The sequence below is a fragment of the Zingiber officinale genome, chromosome 5A, assembly GCF_018446385.1.
Source record: "Zingiber officinale cultivar Zhangliang chromosome 5A, Zo_v1.1, whole genome shotgun sequence".
Classification (NCBI taxonomy): Eukaryota; Viridiplantae; Streptophyta; class Magnoliopsida; order Zingiberales; family Zingiberaceae; genus Zingiber; species Zingiber officinale.
Window position 1 is genome coordinate 96383568 of NC_055994.1, and position 8859 is coordinate 96392426.

Below are 8859 nucleotides of genomic sequence, written 5' to 3' on the forward strand. Positions count from 1 at the left end.
ACCTAATCTCCATCTAATTGTCCTTAGTGTGTGACCCTATAGGTTCTTGTAACGTTGGCAATGCCCTAAACCCATTTAGGAGCATAAGTAATGAGCGGTATCTAGCAACACATCATTACTACCCAAGTTACAAGAATGTCGAGATCCGACATCACCTTGTGACTACTAATTGTGACTCCTCACAAAATATGACAAGTGTCCTTCTATCCTAGACATCTAGATTGATCAATGTGAGGCATAGACCATGTCATCCTCTGACCAATCTAAATCTTGAACTCCAAGTAGACTCACTAAATCAAATGAGCTCAATATCCTATATTGACTCATTTGGACATGGCCATGCACTTCGTGGTCTCACTCTATCAAGAATACCGATGTCTCTCCCGTCATATGGGAGGGATAGATCTCATCTACATCACTCACATCCCTCTACATAATTTGTTATATACCCAGTAATCGCCTTTATAGTCCACCCAGTTACGGGTGACGTTTGACGAAACCAAAGTACATAACTCCTTATGTAGGGATCCATGGTGACTTCAGGTCTAAGGACTAATAGTCATACTAATAGCCACATGAGAAAGTATATGCCACTCATATAACGATCCATGATACTTTCTCATGGCGGGTCATTCAGTATACATTCTCCAATGCATACCCATGTGTCAACTTGATATCTCCATATCCATGACTTGTGAGATCAAGTCATCGAGTTGACCTACATGCTAGTCTTATTGCATTAACATTGTCCCTGAATGTTAATACTCGACTAGGAATGATTTAGAGTAGTGTTCCCTATATCATCTCACTATCGGTTCAACTAACCGATTGATATAGGTGAGAACCATCTACTCAAGGACATTATTATACTTAGTTTATTTGGCACCAATACAAGTAAGTATAATAACCAAACAAATGCCTTTATTAATATAAAAATATGATACAATAAGTTCATAATACAATCATCAAATGATTGGCTCTAGGGATCTAGCAAACACATATTATATTTTTGCATGCGAAGAGCTAATCTTTCAGGACAACTCCTACCATTTGATCCAGAGATTGATAGGAGTTTCCTAAGGAGAAGAACCCTACAGAAGGCATTCCAAGCAGCACAGGAGTCTTCAGAGATGGATGATAAATTATTAAAGGATTATGCAGCACCTTATGCACGAGGGGTTCAGTCTAGCATCACTCGATCGCCAATCGAAGCTAACAACTTTGAGATCAAGCCTGCAGTAATTCACATGGTTTAGCAGAATCAATTCGGAGGAGGACCGCATGATGACCCAAACCACCACTTGGAACTTTTCTATGAGATCTACGACACCATGAAAGTGAACGGAGTCCCTCCAGAATCAGTAAGGTTATTGCTCTTCGAATTCTCCCTGAAAGATAGAGCCAAGTAGTGGCTGAATTCCCTTCCAGCAAATAGCATTACATCTTGGGAGCAGTGTGAGCAAAAATTCCTGGACAAATTCTATCCACCAAGCAAAACTGCCTACATGAGAACTTGATCGCAAGCTTTAAACAGATAGACTCAGAATCATTATTTGAAGCATGGGACAGATTCAAGAGCATGTTGAGACAATGCACCCATCATGGCCTTGAGAAATGGTTAGTTCTACACACCTTCTACAATGGAATCAATTATCACACGAAGGTATCCCTCGATTCTGCAGCAGGAGGAGCATTGATGAACAAGAGCCTTGATGAAGCTGAAGAGATCATAAAGAATGTGGCACAGAATCACCATCAGTGGGCATCAGAAAGATCTGGTGGTTCTTTCTCAGGGAACCCAATAAAAGCTTCAGGGAAATTTGACGTAGATGCAGTCACTCTCATGTCTACAAAGCTGGACGCTCTGACCAAGAAATTTGAGGCCGTGGGAAACAACAATAATATGATCAATGCGATAGTTTGTGTTTGCGAAACTTGTAGAAGTACAGATCATGCTCAAGATACTTACCCCCTAGGGCCAATACAAGCATAGATAAACTAACTTGAGCAGTGTGATGCAATAGTCAGCTACAACCAAAGGCAAAATAATCCATACTCTAACACATACAATCCAGGTTGGAGGAATCACCTAAACTTCTTATACCAAAACAATCAAGATCAAGGGCTAGCAAAACAAAGCTATCAACCTGGACAACAGAGCTACTCACCTGGGTAGCAGAACTACTTGGCTGGACAATGAACTTTTCAACAGCAACCTTCACAATTTTCTAGAATTGAAAAGATGCTTGAAGAAGCCCTCTCAGAGCAAAAGGAGATGAAGAATGAGATCAAGCTGTTAACTCAAAGAATGAAAAATTCTGAGAAGCACCAAAAGATGTAAGACAGCCAGATAGCCCAGATAGTCCAATCTATTTCAAGAGCACAAGGAACATTTCCAGGGAAGCCAGATATAAATCCAGTGGAACATTGCAACCACATTAAGCAAAGAAGCAGACGTATTGTGGGAAATCCCCAAATCATTACTCAGAAGGAACCTGACTTAGAGAAGGAGCCCTCTCTCCTAACGCCCAATCAGACTCAAAACAGGGATGGAGAGGAGGCTACTAAAAAGATTAAAGAAACTCTTCAAGTTCTCCCACAGAATCAGACGATTCCTTTCCCTCAGAAACTGATAACCTCCCAGAAGGATGAAGAGTTCAACCGCTTCCTGAAGAAGATCAAGGAAATCTGCATAGAAGTGCCACTGATAGATGCACTGCACCAAATGTCGAAGTTCGCGAAGTTCTTAAAGGGTATTTTATCTAACAGGAGGCAAAAGGGCAACTTCGAGACCGTAGCATTAATAGAGAATTACAGTGCTCTCCTTATGGCAAATTCTCTGTTGGATCGAGAAGCGCTAGAGGGGGATTGAATAGCGCTCGTGGCTATTTCGTTTGATTCGTAAAACACTCGAGTAAAAACGCAGCGGAATAAAGAAGACAAACACACAGAGACAGGAGGATTTACTTTGTTCGGAGCCTAAGGCGACTCCTACTCGAAGGCCCGCGATCCTTGATCGCTTTCCGTGGGCAACAACTATAAGCTCGTATAATTATTACAAACTAATTACAAATGTAACTGTAATTAAAGTTATACCGACAACAATGGTAGAAAAATCTGAGCTCTGGGTCGTCGGAATGTTGCAGCAGCACTTCGGAAGCAATACTTGAGCAGAACACAGCACGAGGAAGCTTTTTCTTTCGTTGTTCTTTGCTGCTGCTCGAACCCCTCTTATAAAGGGTGTTCAAGGCGCCTTAAACCCCTCCAAGGCGCCTCCAGGTTGGTCGCGTCACCCGTGTAGATCAGAACTGACCTGGTCGAACTTTATCCTGTTCAAGGCGCCTCTAACCTCTCTAAGGCACCTTAATTGACTTGTTCAAGGCGCCTTCAGCCTATCCAAGGCACCTTGAAGCTTTCTTCGCAGCCAGCTTCAGGTTTTGCACCCGAGGCGCCTCCAAGCTCCATGGAGACGCCTCGGATACTGTTCATCTGAGATTAATCTTTGCACTTTGGTCCCTGCAAGATACATTAATCCCAAATATACCCTGCAGTACAAAGTTAGCACATAAAGCATAATAGAAATGATAATGACAGTTTCCGGACTGTCCGAGTCTGACTTCGGGTTTCCAACCGGAAACCCTAGGTCGACCCGACGCATACTGTTCCCTCTACGGAGAACGCGTCCTCACCTACTCCACTCAGGAGATTTACCTGATGCCAGTCCAGTCCTCCAGACCGACTGGACTTTCCGCCTAGGGTTACCACCCCCTAGGACCTAGGGTTACCGCCCCCTAGGGTTTTTCTCCACCTAGGGTTACCACCCCCTAGGACCTAAGGTTGCCGCCCCTTAGGGTTTTCCTCCACCTAGGGTTACCGCCCCCTAGGACCTAAGGTTGCCCCCCTTAGGGTTTTCCTCCACCTAGGGTTACCGCCCCCTAGGACCTAAGGTTACCCCCCCTTAGGATTTTCCTTCACCTAGGGTTACCGCCCCCTAGGACCTAAGGTTACCCCCCCTTAGGATTTTCCCCTGCCTAACCGCAGTTAGGACTTTCCTAAACCTTATTTAACCACGTTAGATAACAAGGAATCTTAACTTTGAATCCCTTTGCCATTATCAAAACTGAGGTTCGATCGTCGGATGCTTACTGCACCAACAATCTCCCCCTTTTTGATTATGGCAACCGAAATTCAAAGTTAAGTAAAAATACAATAAAGATGAGCATAAATAAGCACAAGCATAAATAAAGCATAGGCACATTCACAACAAAATTTTTGAATTTTAATTTATAATTTTGAATTTCTTCCTACTCTCCCCCTTTGCCATATATCAAAATACCCAAGAGAGTGAAGAAAATCTAGGCCTTAGCTTAACTTTCAAAGATAATTTTCAATCTTATCTTTCAAAGAGAAAAATAGAGGGTTAAGCATACTTTTGATAAACACTTAGTTTTTCTTGTAAGACTTTTAGCTAGGTGAAATCATAATTTTGAAAGCAAAATTCTTCCTTTTGTTTGAGAGATACTTTTAGCTGAGATAAAGTTATTTTGTCTTTAAATAGTAACTTAACAAATTTTTGTGATTTCAAAAAGATTTAGTTTTTCAAAAAAATTATTTTGATGAAATTTTGAGAATGCTTTGGAAAATAATTAGCATTTTCAGCAGAACTTAGCATTTGAAAACAATCGCTTTGAGAGACACTTAGCTAAATTTCTTTTTTTTTTTGTTTTAAACACTTTAAAAAGTACTTAGCTAAATGTTTTTGAAAAAAAATATTTAGCTAAATTTGAAAAGACTTAGCTATGTTTTCAGCTTAAAAATGATTGCGTTGAGGAAATATCTTGCCAAGTAGCTAAGTTTAGAAAATAATTTAACTATGTTTAGTTAGAGAAAACTTAATTAAGTACTTAGCTTTGAAAACATTTAGCTTATACAGGAGTTATAATTTAAAAGTTAGGTCATAAATAATTTTAATTTTAAATCTAAGTTAAAAATAGCTTGAATTTTCGAAGATATGCCAAAAATAGTTTTAAATTTAACGTCAAGTCAAAAATTTTTAAAGAAAAACTAATTTTAAAACTGACTCAAAATCACTCCCCCTTAATTAATGCCTTAATAACTTTTTGAGTTCAGGAGTTCAAGCATGAGAGGTTAAAAAATTATTTTCCTAATTTTCCATCTCACTCATTCTAGATTAACAAACATGTTTAGCATATGAGTGAGTGTGAGATGGAGTTTACTTTAATTTACAGCATTGAAAATATCAGTTAGAATTCCAAATAAGTGACCATTATTTTGAAGATTTAAAAATTAATTCAATTTAGAATTTCAAAGAATTTAATAACTTCTGAAAAGGGTTTTGAAATTAATTTTTCAGAGGATATTTCAAATGATTTTTCAAATAATTTTTTAAGTAGTTTTGAAATAATTTTGAAATTAATTTTTCAAGGGATTTTTCAAATGATTTTTCAAACGATTTTGAAATGATCATTTTTCAAATGATTTCGAAAATATTTTTCAAATAAATTTTGAAATGAAGTTTTAAAAGATTTTGAAATGATTTTGAAAATATTTTGAAATTAAGTTTTAAAGATTTTGAAATGATTTTGAAAAGATTTTTCAAATAAATTTTAAAAGAATTTTGAAATTAAGTTTTTAAAGATTTTGAAATTAAGTTTTAAAGATTTTGAAATGATTTTGAAAAGATTTTACAAATAAATTTTGAAATGAAGTTATAAAATTTTGAAATGATTTTGAAAAGATTTTTCAAATAAATTTTAAAAGAATTTTGAAATTAAGATTTTAAAGATTTTGAAATTAAGTTTTAAAGATTTTGAAAAGATTTTACAAATAAATTTTGAAATGAAGTTATAAAATTTTGAAATGATTTTGAAAAGATTTTACAAATAAATTTTGAAATGAAGTTATAAAATTTTGAAATGATTTTGAAAAGATTTTTCAAATAAATTTTAAAAGAATTTTGAAATTAAGTTTTTAAATATTTTGAAATTAAGTTTTAAAGATTTTGAAATGAAGTTTTAGATTTTTTTTTTTAAATAACTATTAGTTTGAATTTTTTAAATTCCTTAGTCATCTCACCCATCTAAATTTTCAATCAGGGAAACCTATAATTTTTGTGAGATGAATTGAGGTTCAATTTAAGGGTTTGGTTTAACTTTGTGTTAGATTCAGGTTTAGCTTTGGGTTCAACAAGTAAGCATTCTTTGGAAAAACTTCTGGGCTATGGTGAGTCACAAGGAACTCATTAAATTAACCATGCCTTCGAGGTTTTCCAAATAGTCCTACCCATTGAAATTAATACTAAACTTTGGTCTAACTAGTTAGGATCCATTTAAGGGTAGCTTCGGTCAGTTCCACTTGGCCAAATACACCAGGTCGAAGCCATATCTTCCTAGACATGCGATGCCCAAGCTTCCCTAACGTACTATCATCCAAAAACTTCACCAGTACCGTTGGTTAAGTTAAACCTAACCCATTTTAATCTAACCTTAATTACCCTGCCGTGTAATCTACTCTTGTTTACCCTTATCGGGTGGATTAATTTCGGAGGTGCCAGCTATTCTGGAGCCTCCTCCTATGTTATTGATTTACGTTTTATTAAGTTAAGTAAATAAAAGGTACTTGATTATAACTTGGTTTGTACTGTTTAAGTTTTACTTTAGATTTATAACCCAGGTCTAGATTTCGTGATTTGACTAAATTATTAACAATCTTCTCTAATTTATCAATTTTATCTTTTAAAATATTATTTTGTATTTCTACTTTTCTAAGAGTTAATTTCTTATTTTTATTTGAATTAATTTTGTTCATTACATTATTAGCATGCATATCTAATTTTAAAGAGAAATCTATACTAGAGCAAGCAGGATTAGATAAGCTAGTGCGATCATGTGTTGCAAAAACTGGATTTTCATATAATGTAAATGTACTAACCTTGATTTCTCCCTCTGGATTCTTGGGTCTTCTTTCTGGGCATTGTCTTTTGCAGTGACCCATTAGTTTGCATTTGGAGCATTTGATGTATTTCTTCCCTCTCCTGATCATTTTCTCCTTCTCCTCCGATTGTGCCAGTCGAGTCTTACGAGTGGGGCATTCGTTTCTATGGTGCCCTCTCTCCCTACACTTAAAACAGATTATGAGAGATTTACAATTTGAATTTACAATTTTACCTTTTAGATCCATGATAGGATCCTCCCCCTTGACTGTTGCCATTTCAAATTCTGACTCAGATTCAGATATCTCGTCTTTGGCCATCAGTGCTATGATATCGGTTTGCTCTGATTCTTCTGAGTCTGGTTCGAAGGTTGACTCTGAGGATTCAATTTCAAATTCAGACTCAGGTTCTATTCGATCTTTTAACTCTGAAGGGATCTCATAAAGCTTGAGCACTTTCTCCAACAGCTCCTTAGCATTGTTAAACTTTCCAACTCGATCAAGATCTGAATTTGTTAGTCCGCATAGGAGAATATAAGTTGCTTTTGCATTTGCCTCGAATGTCCTTATTGTTTGTGCATCCCACTTGTCGCAGGTGATGAGTACACCTTCTTTGGTGGGGAGAGTGAATCCAATATGGACTATGGTCCATATTTCTGCTTCGGTCTTTAATTGATGCTCCACCTGGTCTTTCCAGTATCTGAAGTTCTCGTCAGACAGCAGTGGTAGGCATATGGAGTTGTACCCATCTTCGTAGGCCATTAGAAGGAATCTCGTAAAATAAACACAATAAAACTTGTTCCAAGACTTAGTCTTGGATTAGTAGTGCGGGAGAGAAATAAAGATAGTAATTCAGGAATTTCGAAAAAAATAATAAAATATTATTAAAATATTATTAAAATATTATTAAAATAATATTAAAATAATATTAAAAAAAATTATTACCACAAATTTTTGAAAATGTAATATTTCGCTAATTCCAACCAATGGTGAAAAGATGAAAATTAATTTTTCAAAAGTAGTTTTGGAGGGAAAAAAACGAAAGGCGTAGTTTTGTATTTTTAACCTATACAAACGAAAAAGCCACGAAAAAAATGCTTGAATGATGGTTGCACCAGTTCAAAACGACCCCGCTCTGATACCAATTGTTGGATCGAGAAGTGCTAGAGGGGGGGTGAATAACGCTCGTGGCTATTTCATTTGATTCGTAAAACACTCGAGTAAAAACGTAGCGGAATAAAGAAGACAAACACACAGAGACAGGAGGATTTACTTCGTTCGGAGCCTAAGGCGACTCCTACTCGAAGGCCCGCGATCCTTGATCGCTTTCCGTGGGCAACAACTATAAGCTCGTATAATTATTACAAACTAATTACAAATGTAACTGTAATTAAAGTTATACCGACAACAATGGTAGAAAAATCTGAGCTCCGGGTCATCGGAATGTTGCAGCAGCACTTCGGAAGCAATACTTGAGCAGAACACAGCACGAGGAAGCTTTTTCTTTCGTTGTTCTTTGCTGCTGCTCGAACCCCTCTTATAAAGGGTGTTCAAGGCGCCTTAAACCCCTCCAAGGCGCCTCCAGGTTGGCCGCGTCACCCGCATAGATCAGAACTGACCTGGTCGAACTTTATCCTATTCAAGGCGCCTCCAACCTCTCCAAGGCGCCTTCATTGACTTGTTCAAGGTGCCTTCAGCCTATCCAAGGCGACTTGAAGCTTTCTTCGCAGCCAGCTTCAGGTTTCGCACCCGAGGCGCCTCCAAGCTCCATGGAGACGCCTCGGATACTGTTCATCCGAGGTTAATCTTTGCACTTTGGTCCCTGCAAGATACATTAATCCCAAATATACCCTGCAGCACAAAGTTAGCACATAAAGCATAATAGAAATGATAATGACAGTTTCCGGA

General features: G+C 37.2%; 1 pseudogene; it reads right to left on the reverse strand.

Annotated features, from left to right (window-relative positions):
* Nucleotides 1–1536: 1536 nt before the first annotated feature.
* Nucleotides 1537–1608, reverse strand: LOC121983521 (annotated as a pseudogene).
* Between the last annotated feature and the right edge of the window lie 7251 nt (nucleotides 1609–8859).